Here is a 17,507-nt window from a genome sequence, read left to right on the forward strand (position 1 = left end):
ACTGAATTTATTTTATAAGTAATTTTCTAACCATTTTTTGGCCTACGTGACACTAGCTAGAAAAAATAAGTCAACCAACATTGGACCCACAAGATAGTGCCACGTAGGTTGAAAGAGGTAGAAAATTATTAATAAAATGAGTTCAGGAGGTAATAGGACCTTAATATAGTATAAGTGTGTCTCTGAGATTTTGGGCATAGGTTGAGGGGGTACTTGTGCATTATCCCTTCTTTTTAAACACTATTGGCTGATTTTGATCGACTTTTATATTATAAATGCCTTCAATTGTATTCGTATTGTAATGATTTAATCAAAGGAATGAAAACAAATAGTGTGTTAGTCTCATTTTTTTCAATTGTGTCCAAATGATTGAAGTAAAAAATTATTATTCTCAAACATTTTCACTGCTATCAATTGAACTAATGAGTTCTGGAACAACATATGTATATTTTGTCAATACCCCTCATAAAATCTGATTTCACATCAGCCAATGGTGCTTAAAAGGAACAAATTATTGTTGGTTCAATGATTCAATAGGAAAATAACATAGTTGAGGTACCTGAGGGGAAAATCTCAACAAGTTCAGGGATCTGTTTATGTAAATATATTATAATTTGGTTAATTCCCAAAATTTCTTATGAGCAACAAAAATTGTGACATAGTGTGTAAATATTTATTTAAAAATTACATTACTTAAAAACATAATAAATCACAATAATTAACAACCTAAATATTTAAAATCATATTAAAAATTTTGGCGAGTCTCGAAGTTTCTCACGTGTCACGTAAATTAGGACAAATTGAGCAACAGATTATTTGAAAAATTACGTTAAAAGTACTATAAATTACAACAATAACATTTTAAAATATTTAAAAATTATATCAAAATTTAATTAGATCTTTTAATTCTATTTGTACAACATAAATTCAAATTAATAAAGTAATATNTTACACTGGCTCGAGTAGATCTAGTGATAAAATATATGCGAACTAATCGAGGCTTTTGATGATTTGGGAACATTGCTTCTAACTTTTTTGGTGTTAAAATATTTTTTTTTAATTACATAATATTGGTATGGCGCTTGTCTATGGTATAACTTCATATTTTCACTAAAAAAAGGTTTATATGGTTAATGTTTATGGACGGACAAAATTTTGCTTTTTACTATATTTGAATTAATTGTGTCTATTAGTATTCATGTTATTTTAATTTATAATCAAGTTTTTTGTATCCAATCATTTTATTAATTGACTACAAAATTTAAGTCACAGACATTTAATCATTTTTTTTGTGATAAAATTGTATTGTGATTAAATTATAGGTAAAATAGAGACAATAACATAATCATCACTAATTATTAGAATTAGTGACAAAAACTAAGGTCACAATTAAATTTGAAATTTTGTTGCTAAGTTACACAAGGATTAACCACAAATTCTGATTTGTCACTATTGCATCAACATACTTTTTGGTGACAAAAAGATTTGGTGTCCAAAATTTAATTAATTTAGGACAAAATGAGATTCTTCACAGAATGGGTACATATTTAGTGACAAAATAATGTGTCACTAAGAACTTTAAATTCATGACTTATAGTAATCAATAAATGGCGTCAACTTATTTTTTTGGTGGAAAATTTTAATGGACAAAACTTTGCCATGAAAGTTTATGTTTCGTCCTTGAAAGTATGCCTTCATGTATTTAAACACGAAATATAATTTTCATCACAAAAGGTGAACCATAGGTAACGAATTTCATGTCATAGCCAATAATTTCGTAGCTATATGTGGTGTGGAATAAACTTAAGTTTTTGCTCCAATTCATGACACAATTAGAATTGTAATTACCTTGGCGGCACAAATTTTTTGGCCTATGTTTGAGCTGGATGTCAAATCTACTTCCGTACATGAATACTTGGACGAAGAGGTATTTATTGAGAAACCTCTGGTTATATTAAAATTGAAAATGAGCATAAAGTATACAAGTTGAAAAAAACACTTGATAGACTAAAACAAGGTGCGCGAGCTTGGTATATTCACATTGAGGATTATTCTCTAAATTTTGGTTTCCTGAAATGTCCATATGAGCATTCTCTTTTTGTTAAGATTAAAGAATCTAGGAAAATGCTCATAGTGTGTTTATATGATGTTCTGTAGGGGAGATATAAAATCTGTGAGCTTTCTACACACATCCATTATGTTGTTCTCAAAGGCTTCAGGACTGGTGGCAAATGTAAATAAAAGTAGTTTTTATTTTGGAGGAGTCAAGCAGGCTGTTCAAGATCAAATACTGCAAACTACGATTTATCAAGGGAGAACTACCTTGAGATACCTGAGGGGTACTAAAAGAATTTATATAGTTCAATGGAATCTCTGATAGACAAGATGTTGAGTAAAGTCAACAACTAGGCTACCCAATTTCTATCATATGCTGGAAGGGCACAATTGCCTAAGAAGATCCTGCATGTTGAAAGTATTTGTAGAAGGTTTCATTGGACATGGAATGTTGAGATTGTACAAAAATCACATATTGCCTGGGAGAAGTAATGTCGGTCAAAAGAAGCAAAGAAACACTTATTGCCTTGCCTAAGGAGTATGGGTCATACAGAATAAAGAAGCGTCGTGGATTGTACAAAGGATCTTCAAGGCACACAAACATCTCCAGGTAACTGGATATAATGAACTAATTTTGTTGCTTATGGACCAGTACTTTGTTAGGAATGTGTATAAGAAGATGAGAGGAACTATGGGGAAAGTGAAGTGGAGAAAGTGGTCTGGGAAAACTATGGGGCATCCAAATGGCTATTCATACTATATATTGCATTAACTAAAAGGGATATCAACAAAAATCAGATAGGCTAAATGGGGGATAGAAACAACCCGTGTGTCAAGTGGATCATGAAGACATTGATCATCTATTCTTTGATTGTAGGATCTCAACATGCTAGATTAGGAAGTGGACTACAACAACTCGATGTATATCCCTAAATGCATAGAGATAATTTTTGAAGTATGATGCTTGGGGCTTTATGTCCAAGCCTATTTGTTGGTTGTTTTGATGGCTTACTTTGGTAAGTAAAATATTATTTTACCAAAAAAAAACATGTTGATGATCTTATATTTATTGGGAATGATAGTGCCATGTTTTTCTGCTTTTAACAGATCTATGATAGTTGAATTTGAGATGAGATGCAATATTTTTTTAGCCTCTGCTCTACTCTATCTACATTACTTTTCATTTCTATCACTTCATAGATGGATAATAAAGAGTATAAAATATTTATTTTTTCCCAAAGATGATATCTGCATAGGTCCACAAACATTAGTGTAAACCAATTCAAGTTTTTTAGTGGCCGCCAGGTAGAACTTTTCGGAAATGCTTTACAATGTACCTTACCCATCAGAGATGTCTAACAAATTTTTCAGTGAGTTCGCAAGTAAATCCTTATTCAACCGATTTTCATACATATACTTTAAAGTAACATAGTTAAAAATGTGCATATCCTTTGTGCCACAATGATGACTCACCCGTACTTGCAAAATTTGCACTATCAAACTTATTGTCCTACAGGAAATGTTTTATCCACCATTTCTACTTTAACAATCAAAGTATCTTCAGAGTCAAAAACCAATGATAAGGTACAACCTTTGGACATCATTTGACTAACACATAATAAGTTACATGCTAAAAAAGTAACATGCAACACATCATGTATAGACTTTGTACCTTGTATAGTCTGAAAGGCAACATAACCCTTTCAAATGCATCTATTGTTTCACTATTTCCAGTCCTAACTTTAGTTTTGATTGACTTGTCAAAGTGTGTGAAACATGAACTCAATAATATGTGACATATGACTCGTACATCCACTATCTATGAACCATGGGGATATTTTTGGCTGTGTTTGCTTCATGAGAAGCCATTAACAAGCTTTCGTCCTCCTTTTTTGACTCTTTAGTAAAATTTGATCGCTATATCTGTTGTTGTTGCGGTTGATTCTTCTTGAACCTATAATTCTTTTCAACGTGACCCATTTTTCATACATTGAGGAATTGAATAATATGCTTCATACATTGCGTCCATCCAAGAAGAGAGAAGTAGAGTTTAAGGACTTCAAACATATAAGCTACCTGAGAAGTTTCTATTATATTGTTGTTGAGTTGCTCACCATGGTCATGATCAAGTTGACAACAAACACACAAGTAAAGAAAAGAAATCATAAATTAAGAAAATACCTCAAGTTTTATTTCATGAGTTTTGTTATTATTGAGTGTGCCTCTATATGGATGTCTTCTCTTCTTTTATGCTTTCTTTTCTCTTTATGATAGGTGTGTGGTTGTATAAAATCATTCTATCCTTATTTTCTTAATTCACCGAAATTCCAAGCTTTGGTTTTCCCAGGTAAGATGTCATATTATTTCGGAGAAAGTAAAATGTTTTCTAGTTATTTGCTACTGTAAGGAATTGGCAACTACAATTGTCATTTTTGAGTAAATATCGAATGCACAAAGATAATACATATAACTTAATGAATTGTTCGCTTTCTTATTTCAATATTAAAAGAGATATAATGTATTATTATTGCAGAAACATATAACACATAAAGAAGACGATCGATATGCTTCTTCTATATTAACGCTCCATCTTCAGGGGCATTCACTAGAGGAGCAGATCCTTTAAATGGAAGCATGCAAGAATAGGTTACATATTTGAAACTATCAATAACCACAACAACGAATATCCGGGATACCGACTTCGGACCTATGGAGCCATCACCATCAACCAGAACAGATATTACCATGAAAGAATGTGGCTAGGTCTCTTGTGTTCCATTTCTTCCAGTTTGTTCTTCAAAAATGCGGTGAGAGGGTCTAGAAAGGGAGACTGGAGGGACATTGAGGATCCTTCTATTTCTGTGGAGGCGCGTGCCATTCTGCCTTTCTTCCATAGATATATCTCTAGCAGAAGATGACGCATCATACTGCCCAAACTCAACAAAAGTCCTGTCAAAATGAACACAAAATGAGTTAAAATATTGGAAAGCAGAAGGCTATTCCAAAACATGAATTAAGTATGACTCAAAGCAATTTAAAGTTCCTGAATTCTCAAAGCAAACACTAGAGGAATTCATTTAAAATAAAAAAAGGAAAAAGATGAGAGTTAATAGTCAATCTAGATTTAACAACACTTACCGACAAAACCTTCAAGGTACCACTCCAGCGTAGTTAGCATTACATTCTCTCTCTACTCATATGAAATGATGCTTTGTCCCATTGCATGACTTGGATAAAGGCGAGGATGGATTCCTGGGATAGCAAGGGCAAAATCACCTGCGAGGCCTGCCTCTCTATTTTTCTTATCAACACTTCCATGAAATACCATGGCTTTCTCACTTGCCAATACGGATTGAATTATCAAGTTCCCTTCAATATCAACAAGTTTATCATTCCTTGGGACATATAGAGAGGCTTCCAGAGGATTTCTACCATTGCCCACATCAGCAAACTCATTCGCAACCTTATTGGTATTTTTCAGATTGCTTTAACGCTGACCTCCCCGGCCACAATGGGAGCTATGATCTTTCCCACCGTATTTCCTGGAACAACCAGTCCCATTCAAATGCCCGTCAATAGTCAAAACTCTTCCAAGACGTTTTTCATAAAAATCCATTAAAAAAAGACTCTCTACTCATAAATGGTTCCCTCATGCCTCCATATCTGCCTTTCAATATAGGGACCACTCACCAAAAGCAGGATGAAGAACAACACACCAAGGAAGCTAACACTAGCAACTTTCTTTGTTTCAACTCACCCTTCTTTTTCTCAACCTTCTTGTTACTTTTCGGCGCGGATGCTAGTGCCTTTAATTTCAACTTTGAAATGGGAATCAGTGTCACTTGAGATCCTTGTCGGCTCATCATATAATATGGTGTATATGACATCCATGGAGGAGGATAGGGATTAATCCCGGGGGATGGGGAACTTGAGAAGGTACACCAGTACTTCCAATTTATGCCTTTAAATAACATTTTCTTCCACTGCATAGGAAAACTTTGTATTCAAATATTGAATTGTTGACTGAAATATTCTAAACTTATTCTCTAACTCCTCAACATAATGTTTTTTTTCTTTCCTTGAAAACAGAGCACTTTCCATGTGTTTAATTTTTCTAGTAATCCTCTTTTCGTCCTCATCCTTGTTAACTGGAGCTTCCCCAAGACAATATCTTGAGATCGAATTGAATTTACTAGAAGCATCATCAGAACTCCCCAGAAATTGACTCTTAGGTTGACCAAAGCAATTCGGGCTCATTTAACTTGAGTTGAAACTCGACTCCGACCCGAGACAGTCTGGAAGACTATTAGGGTTTTGAAATGCATCATCATTGATAGGGTTTGGAAAACTATCATTCAATGATTCATCAAGAATGATGACATCAGTTGTGAAATTAACATTTGGAAATTCCATACGCAAAATCTACGAAATTTTCTTGGTATGTTGTGGTCATGTGTAGGGCGTAAAAAGTACGGTCAAGAGGTATAACTGCAAGACCGTCGAACACCCCGATGAAGTTCGCTTCTTCCGCCGGTGGTGGATCTGCCATTTCTAGAGTTTTTCAGCAACTGATTAGATTGATTTATTATATTTAGTAGATATCATATCTAAGAAATATAAATTTAGATTCTTGAAGTTTCAAAAATAATTTTGTAAGATTGCTTTGGTTGGTAATGTTAATCATATCATCAAATATATATAAAAACTACCTTAAAAGCACGAACTCCATAACTTGAATGTCAAAGTACTAATATACCCCAAACATAAAACACTAAATTTAATATTTATGTTATAAGTTTAATATTATATTTATTTACGCTATATTATATTAAAAGCATACACAGTTTTACATTAATGGGCAGTGACTCTTCCTAAAGGTTACGACTTCTGTATAGTATTGTGACTTATTCGATGAATTGTGACATTTTCGAAAAGACATTTTCAAAAGACGCAATAAGAATATTTTCATAATATACTTTCATGTCTTTAAATAGAGGGGGTTTCTCACACTTTTAAACTACAAGTTTTATAAGTTTTCTATTCTTCTATTTAAAATAAGGAAGATTGTAAGAGTTGTTCAATCATGCAATAACAATTTTTTTTGGATTTTATATTCTTCTTCTTAAAATAATGAAAGATTGTGAGAGTTTTTCAATCATGCTATTACAATATTTGTTGATTGTAAATTAGATAGGTCATCGATAATAGATTTGACAAAGAGAACGAAATAACTCAACTTCAAATGAGAAGAGTATCTTGATAATTCTTATTTACTCATTTTCACAACAATCAAATATACTTTTGTAGCAGCTTCTACTTGACGATAAGATCAATGATTATCTATATCACAAACTATCACTTGGTTTTAAAAATCTGAAAAGTATCAAACTGTTGGAGAAAAAGTATTTGATCAAAACATATTTGAATAGTCCAAACTACATTTAGTAAATACTCATTCATTTCAGATTTTTTAGTGTACTTTTACTTTTATTTAGTTTAATATAAAATGTTATTTTTTTCTTCGGGTGGGGCACATCATTAAGACCACAAAGTGAAAAGACATTTTTATATCTTCAACATATACTCCTTAAATTAAAATTCTTCTTTGTTTTGTAAAAATTCCATATCAAATTAAGATCAGACCAATCTATATCTATATATTTTTATCTGTCTATACTACCTAACTTAAAACACCAAATGTAGTATATTTTCTTGTTTTTATATTGTATTTTATTTATTTATGTGTATTATACTATATTATACTAAAGACAAACACATTTTGACATTGAATGTTATGATATTTTCAAAGAGTTTTAGCTTTTCAGATATGTTGTGAGCTTTAAGAAGGGTTGTGACTCTTCTATAGTGTTACGACTTTTCAGAAGAGTTGTAACCTTTCCAATGGGTTGTGACATTTCCGAAGAGTTATGAATTTTCTAATAAGTTCTGAGTTTTCTATAGGATTGTGAAATCTCTTTGATAACGCACAATAAGTAGTTTCCATACACTACCCTTTGTTGCCTATAAAAAGAGGGGCTTCCTCAAATTTTAAAAGTACATTTTTTAAAAAAAATTCGTTCTTGTTCTTCTTAAAACATTCTATTTAGTAAATCTTCTATTTTTTGTGATGGAAAAATATTGGTGGTACATGGTTTGATATTCACGTGCAACGCACGGTTGCAAGTGCGTCAATACTAGTATATATATAAGTGGGAAAAAAGTTAAAAGTCAAAATATCAAAATGTCCCTATAAATTTGAATTACAACAATAATACCATTAATAAGACATAGTTAAATAAATAAGAAAATATCTAAAAAAACATATTACTGTTATTTATTAAGTTTACGATATTTTTTATTTTTTTAAAATTAAATTAATTGGTAATAATCATCAATTTTAGTTGGTCATGAATGACGAAATTATGGAGAATTTTAAAAGTTGCGAAAGTTGTTCTAAAGAGACAATCTAATCTATATATATATTTACCTTAAAAACATGTACTCCTAACCTGAATGTTAAATTACTATAATATCCCTAACTTAGGTTGTGACTTTTTTTATGAGTTGTCACTTTTATGATAAGTTGTAATTTTTTTCAAAGCGTTATGATTTTTCAATGAGTTGTGACTTTTCAAAGAGTTGTGGCTTTTTCAATAAGTTGTGACTTTTCCAAAGAGTTATGACTTTTTGAATAAGTTGTGACTTCTCGAGAAGGTCATGATTTTTCAGATAAGACACAAAAAATATTTGTTCGTACTACTCTTTGTTGATTGTAAATAGAGGGTCTTCCTCTCATTTTCAAACCACAATTTTTCCCAATCTTCTACTCTTCTTCTTCTTGCATTTAATTTTTTTTGTATAATTTATTATCGTTAAGTGAGTTTGAAGTTTAGTGGAATATGAGGTACCAGTATTTCTGATGACATGTGTATTTCACCTTTAGATCTTTTTTTAAGAGACATTTTTCTTCCTTTCTTCTTAAAACTTTGTTCTTCATTCACATTTTAGCCCTAACTATTTGGTGAGAACTTTTATTGGGAGAAAATAAGGGAGTTAAATTGGGGGCTCTCTTTTGTGTCTCTGTAGGGATATGTCGTCGCCGGCGACATAGTCTGACAATTTTGCTGCCGCCACCATCTCCACCTATGCCTTTATAATTTATCCGCCTTCACCATTAGCTCCTCCACTTACTCAAAGAACTCTCCACCATTTCATTCAAATAAAAAAGACCGAAAAAGAGAATATTTATACCACCACCAAGACCACTATGAGTTTAATCTGATTAAATTATTTTTTGGTGATTGGAGATGGTGGATTTGATTTATTTTTTGTCAAAATTCTTATATGGGAGCTGTTAAGAAATTTACAATAATGAGTCTGGTGGAGAAGTGGTAATGGCTCATCAATTTTGGGATGATAAGGGCGGAGAGATTTGGCATATGCTACCGTGCGTGCGATTGGAAATCTGGTTATAGATTGAGGGGGCTTTCTACCATTTTCTCTTCCTTTAGATCTTTCTTGTGTAGAGCACTTATGATTTTAAGTTTTTCTTTCCATTTCGGAGTTAAGGTATGGTTGTCCGAAATAAATTTGGTATGCAAGTTTTATGTAATTTTGTACTATTTTCAATTGTTATGGAATTTTTTTAATTCATTTTTGTGTTATTATTCTTTTAATTTCTACTTAATATGATAAAACTTGTATTAATACCTGATGAGTTTAATCCATGGAGGCACGTAGTTATGGGAATATAAGGGTAGTCTGAACCCTAGTCCAACTTGGTGCTAATTCTACTGACAATGTAACATTCAAAATCTGAGGAATGTTTATTTGTTTAACTGGCCTAGCAAGTGTAATTCACGAACTAAAATTTTTTTTCACGACAAGAGTTTTGAGTTTCACGCAAGGAACCAATCAACGTTTACAGAAAATGTGATAATTCGATTAAGAATACTATAACAACTAATTCACAACAATTCCTAAGGTTAGAAAACCCTAGGTCTAAACAACATATAAAGAATCAAGAATCTAACTGAATTGTAGAGACCTGGTGGTTGCAAGGAACCCACTAGTGAAATCCCACATACCTGGTGACGAAATCTAAAGAGAAATCCTTTGATTTTGGGGGTTGAACTTGAAGAAAACCTTTTGCTTGTTCTTGAGAGGTTGATAGACTTTCCTCTTCTTTTTTCTCTAAGTTTTGTCTAATTTTGGTCAATAATCGATTTGGGTAAGTTCCGACTAAATTACTAGGCTGAGACTGAGTAAAACGACATAGTTTAGGATTTAAACGACACAATTTAAATGTCCAACACGTAAGGAAAAAAATACTAAAATGACCCTAACTGAAAATCTAACGGAGGCCAACCACGACACGAATAACTGTCTGTCGTTGAGACCACGACCCATTAAGTGGGTTGGTAATAGTAATGAATCGTTTGTTTACAAATTCATGAAATTGGGACATAATATCTACTCAATTAACAAGTATAGGTATATAATCATAAAAACATTATGTATGTGTGGATGAATATATAATTTTTAATTTACAATTTTATACTGGCTACGAATTGTATATAGTAATATGGGACAAATGCGCATCCCGCGTTCCCAAAACTAGTAAGATACAAGGTTATAGTCAAACTGAATAAAAAACAAAACAAATAAAAACTAAATTATTAACTTTCGGCCTGAAAAATTATAATAATGTAATGGGCAAATGGTCAAATATACCCTTATTCTAAAGGAAATAGTTTATCTATATTCTTCGTTTTACTTTTGGTCCAAATATACCCTTCATGTTATACTTTGAGTCCAAATATATCCCTCTCATTATACTTTGATGTAAATATACCCTTAATTTTGACAAAAAAACATGTGACAAACTCAAAATAAAATTATTTACTCTCAATTTGCTTAGAAACTCACTTGTGCAACTCATTCCCTCCGTTTTGAGCTGTTATTTTCATTTTCTATTGGAAAAATGCATAAATATCCCCTAGACATCATAGAGACACATCTAAACTTAACTAGAGTCCTATTACCCACCTAAACTAATTTAAAATGAAATGGATTCACCACGAACGCTGACATGTCCTAGAGAGAATGTACACCCTCTTGAAGGTAAGTGATGAGTGCACAAGTTGGACAGATGTTATTTTTAAATTGGTCACTTTGTAATTAGTTAGTACACATATTAATTGATAATAAAACTTATATATATTTAATATTTTTATGTTTTATTTGATATTATTCACGTATTTCGATATCCGTTTAAAATTAACTTATTTTAAATACAAGACATTTGAAATCAAATCAAAACGAAAGACAAAAAAAATAAACTCAATAGAAAAATAAAAGAGGAAAAATGAATGCAAGTAAAATAAAAAGTTTCAATACAAGGTAAAAAAATTGTTAACTTAATTTAAATACAAGATATAAAATAAGAATATGTTTCTTTAAAAAATTAAAAATGATTGTTTAAAATAAATTACAAAATATTATTTTAAAAAAATTAAGAAATATTTTTTAATTTTATTGAAAAAAATTAATTTTCATTAAAAAATTATTTACACACATGACGGACGAGTGTGTACAAACACAACCAACTTGGGTGGTCGAAGGTGTCACATGAGCACAAAAGGCGCACAAAAATACGAATAAAATTAGTTTAGGGGGTAATAAGAGCTTAGTTAAGTTTAGACTTCTCTGTGATTTCGGTCATAGGCTAAGGGATACTTATACATTATCCCTTCTCTATTTTTAAATTTTTGTCCTAGAAATAATAAAACAGAAAAGGGCCTAAAATACCCTTGAAATATTGAAAATGATACACAACTACCCCTCATCTACCTATTGACTCCAAAATATCCTCATCCACCTATTGGCTCACAAATACCTTTCTCATCCATCTTTAGGTCCAATTTTAAACACTTCAATAATATAGCACCATTTAAACTAATTAAATAATCCATTTAATTGTTTAATATAATTTTAAACTTATCCATTACCCACCCATTTTTAACTAAACCCGCCCCAATACTTATTGAACTCGCCAGACCCCATACAAAAAGAACCCAATCTCTTCATGATAGACATGTGTTGGACCTGCTAGATGATGGTGTTATGTAGTGAGTAGTTCGGTTTGAAAGACGAATGGGTTTCACTTCATGTTATTGAGTAGAGACATAATTGACTTGCATTGGGATTTTGGAATATACTGCAAATAAGTGGTGTTGGCATTCTTAATTACTTAGGCTAAGAAATGATCATTTCTCTTATTACAAGGAAAAAAATTACTAGTGAGTTTCTGTTTTTATTTCCTTTTTTTCCAAGAAATAATTTTATCGAATAAGCTGCACCACCGAGGAGGTAATGAGTGTATGCAGAAAGTTCATTGGACTTGACTCTTCTATGCAACCAAGGAATCAATGAAGTCCAATGCAAGAATTATGTTTTCTTTCCCCTTAGAGCATCAGTCATTTCTACTAAATCTATGCAAAAGATAAACTTGGTGCATAGCTGGTGATAATGTTTCATTTTTTACCATTGCACATTGAACTCCGAGTCACTTGTCTTTCTTCTATGAGATCACGATTCCATTTACATCATATGTTTTCTATGGAAAGCTCTTTTAGTTCTTTTAAAGGTTCAATTTGCTTAAGAAATAAGATTGGGTTCTTTTTGTATTGGTTCTGGAGGATTCAATAAGTATTGGGGCGGATTTATTTAAAAATGGGTGAGTAATGGGTAGGTTTAAAACTATATTAAATAATTAAATTTCAACCAATGGTTTAGCGCCATACAATTAAAACGATTATTTAATTATTTTAAATAGTGCTCCATTATTGTAGTGACTAAAATTGGACCTAAAGATGGATGGAGAGGGTATTTGTGAGACAATAGGTGGATGAGAAGGGTATTTTGGAGCCAGTAGGTGGAAGAGGGTTAGTTGTGTACTATTTTCAATACTTCGAGGGTATTTTAGGACCTTTTTCGATAATAAAATATGCACATAACACAACATCATTGTTCTGCATTTTCCCCTCGCAAATTAAAAATCTTCATATTTATTTCTATAAGGGGAAATTCACAAGTACCCCTTAGACTATGACCGAAATTTAAGAAACACATCTTAATGAAACTAAGGTCCTATTACCCCCTGATCTTAGTTTTATTGTTATTTTGTGAACCTTTTGTCTTACGTGACACACTCCATGAAACCACGCAATTGAGGCGCGTGAGAGACATTTGAATACCACGTAAGCCAAAAAGGTGTACAAAATTATAAAAAGAAAAAAAGTTTAGGGGGTAATAGGATCTTAGTTTAGTTAAGTGTGTATCTGTGATTTCGGTCATAGTCTAGAGGGTAGTAGTAAATTTTCCCTTTCTATAAAATTAATCATTGTACCCACATGTTCTTAGTATTATAGAAGTACAAGAAAATTAATGAACGTAGGGAGTCATCGATTTTTGGATGTTGAAAATTCATAGAACATATCTCAATAATGTATTTTTTTTATTAATATTGACACTTTTAGAAGAGGTTAAGCATGATAATTTTTTATTTAGAAAAACCTTAATTCGAAAGAAAGAAAAATCATATTAGTTTTTGAATACGATAAATTATTAGCTTCTTTTAAAAAGAAGATGCATAAAAAAAAAGAATTCAAAATGGAGGAAATGAGTTTCTAAAAAAAAATTTGAAATTCGAGATGCGTTATTTGATTTTTAGTTTGTCACATGTTTTTCGTTAAAATTGAGGTAAATTTGTGTCAAAGTATAATCAAAAGGGTATATTTGGACCTAACATATAACAAACTGTATATTTAAAATATTTCCAATAGGAGAAGGGTGATATTTGACCATTTTCCCTAATATAATTGTAAAAAATATGGTTTTGTAAAATTTCCTTCTTTCCAAATTGTGTATAATTGGATTTTAAAAGGAAAACAAAAATTGTTCCTATATCAAGTCTGATATTTGATTCCTTAATTTTTGACTCCAAAGAGGCACAAAATAAAATGTCCTTGTACTGTGAGCACAAATCAAATGTTCTTATATGAAATCAGACATCTCTCTAATCTCTATTTGTTAGTGGATCTGATTGGTAAGCTTTATCCTTCTGTTGTGTTTCTATATATGAGATTATATAAAAAAATTCCGGTTCTGTTATAATTATTTTATTTCCTGATTTGTGGTTAGGATTGATATTTGAGATGTCTTTGTTTACAAATGTGATGAGTAGATTTCCTTGTTGTGTTGTGTTCCAAATTTTATCCACTATCCTTTTACGCTAAATTCACGGGGTTACAAGCTTTAATTTGCCCAGCTAAGTTGTCCAATTTTTCTTTTTTGGTTTTACGTACTTATATTTGTCTTTGTTCAGCAAAATAGGATTGTAATTTTCCTTTTTCTTCTATGTTCGGATCCAAGTGTCCTTTGTCCCGCTGCAGGACTTCGATAAAGGCAAGGATGGCTAAATCTCCAAGAACTGTGAGGTTTGCCTCACTATTTTTCTTATTATCACTTCCATGAGATGTCATGGCTTTCTCACTTGCAAATACAGGCTTATCTGCAGCTTCATTGGTACTTTTTTATATTTTTTTCACCCAGATCTCCCCAGATACAATGTAAGTAATGATCTGTTCCACCGTATTTCCCAGAATAACCAGTCCCATTCATAGACCCGTCAATAGTCAAAACTCTTCCATGATGTTACCGAAAAATCCACTCACAAGAATCTCCACTCATAAATGGTTCCCTCATACCTCCATATCTACTTTCAATAAAGGAACTAACCCACCAAACAAAAGCATGAAGAACAACACACCAAGGAAACTAACACTAGCAACCTTCTTTGTTTTCGCCTCACTCTTCTTTTTCTCCACTTTCTTTCTACTTGTTGATGCGGGCACTATTGCCTGTGGTTTCAACTTTGGAATTGAAACCAATGTCACCATGTTAGTTGCTTCATCATATATGGTGGTGTATATGACATCCATGGAGGAGGATGGGAATACATCCTGGGGGGGTGGCTGCACTTGAGGAGCTACACCAGTACCTCCAAGTTGTGCATTTTCTATTGTTTCATAGGATATATTTGCATTCAAATGTTGAATTGGTGAATGAAGTATCCTAATTCCTCAACATAATGCTTTTTTCATTGCCTTGACAAGTGAGCACTATCCCCTTTTTTCTAGCCGTCTTCTTTTTTTCCTCATCATTATTAACATTATCACTCAAGAAAAATATAGTGAATTTTTGGTGTTTGTTTACATTATTCGAGTCTTCACTATGTTAATTCCTTTTCAACAAATAACTACAATTACTTATATTAGCATTGAGTTTCTGTTCTACAACTCCACCTTTTGCTGAATTACTTCCTAACTTCGGGGAAGAATGTAGCAATCTATTAGAACTCAACAGATTATTCAACCCTTTTGAGAGATTGGAACCACAATTCGCTGATGGCACGTTCAAGTACCCGGAGACATTGGTAAAAACCTATTGCAACAACACAAACACTTCATCCAAAACTCTTGAGTTGCTCCAACTACGAAGTAGCCCTGGCGATGACATGTACTTAACCATCTCAACTACCGCTTCCTGATTGGGGGAAAAATTTCTCATTTCCCCCGATGTCAACTTGAAATTTCTATAATAATCGCTATAATTCCTAATTAATTCATCGTAGGTTGACTAAAGCAATTAGGGTCCATATGAAGCAGGTTTGATCCCGTAGCTTCCCCTTGACAATCTCTCGAGGTTTACTTGATAGTTCCAGAAGCATCATCAAAACTCTCTATTGGTTACAAAGATATTTGGGTCCATCTGACCCGAGTCCAAACCCGACTCTGACCCAAGATAGTCAGGCATGTATCTAGGTGTTTGCAATGCATCATTATGGGTAGGGTTTCAGAAATTATCATTGAACGATGCATAAAAAAAGATGTCATCAGTTAGGAAATTAATGTTCCAAAATTTCATTAAAAAATCCTCAATATTTTCTTGGTATGTTGTAGTTGACGTGTAGGGCGTAAAAAGTATTTAGCAATTGATCAAAGATTTAACGAGAGACAGAGTAGGAATAGAGAGGAAACTGTCATTACTTTTCTTTTAGAGCTTAATCTTTTGAGATTGTTCAGATATATATTAGATTTTGTAGATATCATATCTTAGAAAAAAAAAATAAGATCCTTAAAGTTTCAAAAAATGAATTTGTAAGGTAGTTTCATCAGTTGATTATGTGTATTTTACCACTAAAAGCATGTATGGATTCAAGAATCCTCTTTTAAATGATAGAACCTTGAGGAAAGATTGCTATTTTTCAATGAAGTAAGGGGTGTAAGCATGTGATCCAAGAACAATTTAGTTCTATTTATTTTCTCTATGCCTCTTATTTCACACATGGAAGTTCATAATCTAGAGTTCAGTGACTAGTATGTCTTATAAAAAAATGAATCTTTCTAGTTAAATCAAGAACACCAGGCAACTAAGAAAGAAAGTTGAATTTTAGAAAACGTCCTACACATGACCGCAACATTTTTTTATGTCCTACTCATGAAATCAACATACTTTTTACGTCCTACACATGACCACAACATATTTTGTATGTCCTACACATGCCAGCTAGATTTGAAAAAAACATCGATAATTTTCAATGAAATTTTAGAAGTTAAATTTCTCAATTAATGACATTATTTTTTATGCATCATTTGATGATACTTTTCCAAACCCTATCGATGATGATGCATTCCAAACGTCTAAGTAAGCTAGGTTTGAAATCAGATTAGATGGACCCAAATAGCTTTGTTCAACCTTGGAGTCAACTGATGGGAAATTTTGACGATGCATCTTGAACATTTAAGTCAATCTCGACAGATTGTCTCGGGAAGCTCTAGGATCGAACCTATTCCAGATGGGCTTTTATTGCGTATGTCCACCTGGGAATGAATTGATTGGAAATTTTAGCGTTTCTGTTAGAAATGTTAAGTTGTCATTGAAGGAAATGAGGAATTTTGCTGGAAATCAGGCAGTGGAGGTCTGATGGTTATGGACATGTCATCGCCGGGGCTACTTCATAGTTGGAGCAGCTCATGATTTTTGGATGAAGTGCCTCAATCGCTGCACCATGTTTCTACGGATGTTCCCGGGTACTTGAATGTTCCATCTCCAAATCGTGGGTCCAATCTCACAAAAGAGCTGAATAATCTATTAGATTTGAACAAATTGGAACATCCTTCTCCAAATTTAGGATGTAATTTAGTAAAAGGTGGAGTTGTAGAAAATAAACTCGACGCTAATATAAGTAACTGTAGCTATTTGTTGAAAAGGAAGAAGGGTAGTGAACACTGAAGCAATACAAGCAAACACCAAAATTTCACTATATTTACCTTGAGTGACATTGTTAATAATTCACTATATTTAAGAATAGGAAAAATTTTGTCATG

The 17,507-nt window shown here is 32.4% G+C and overlaps 1 pseudogene; it reads right to left on the reverse strand.

Moving 5' to 3' along the window:
• Window positions 1-4,628: 4,628 nt before the first annotated feature.
• Window positions 4,629-15,687, reverse strand: LOC107016853 (annotated as a pseudogene).
• Window positions 15,688-17,507: the final 1,820 nt, after the last annotated feature.

Source organism: Solanum pennellii, chromosome 4 (genome assembly GCF_001406875.1).
Source record: "Solanum pennellii chromosome 4, SPENNV200".
NCBI lineage: Eukaryota > Viridiplantae > Streptophyta > Magnoliopsida > Solanales > Solanaceae > Solanum > Solanum pennellii.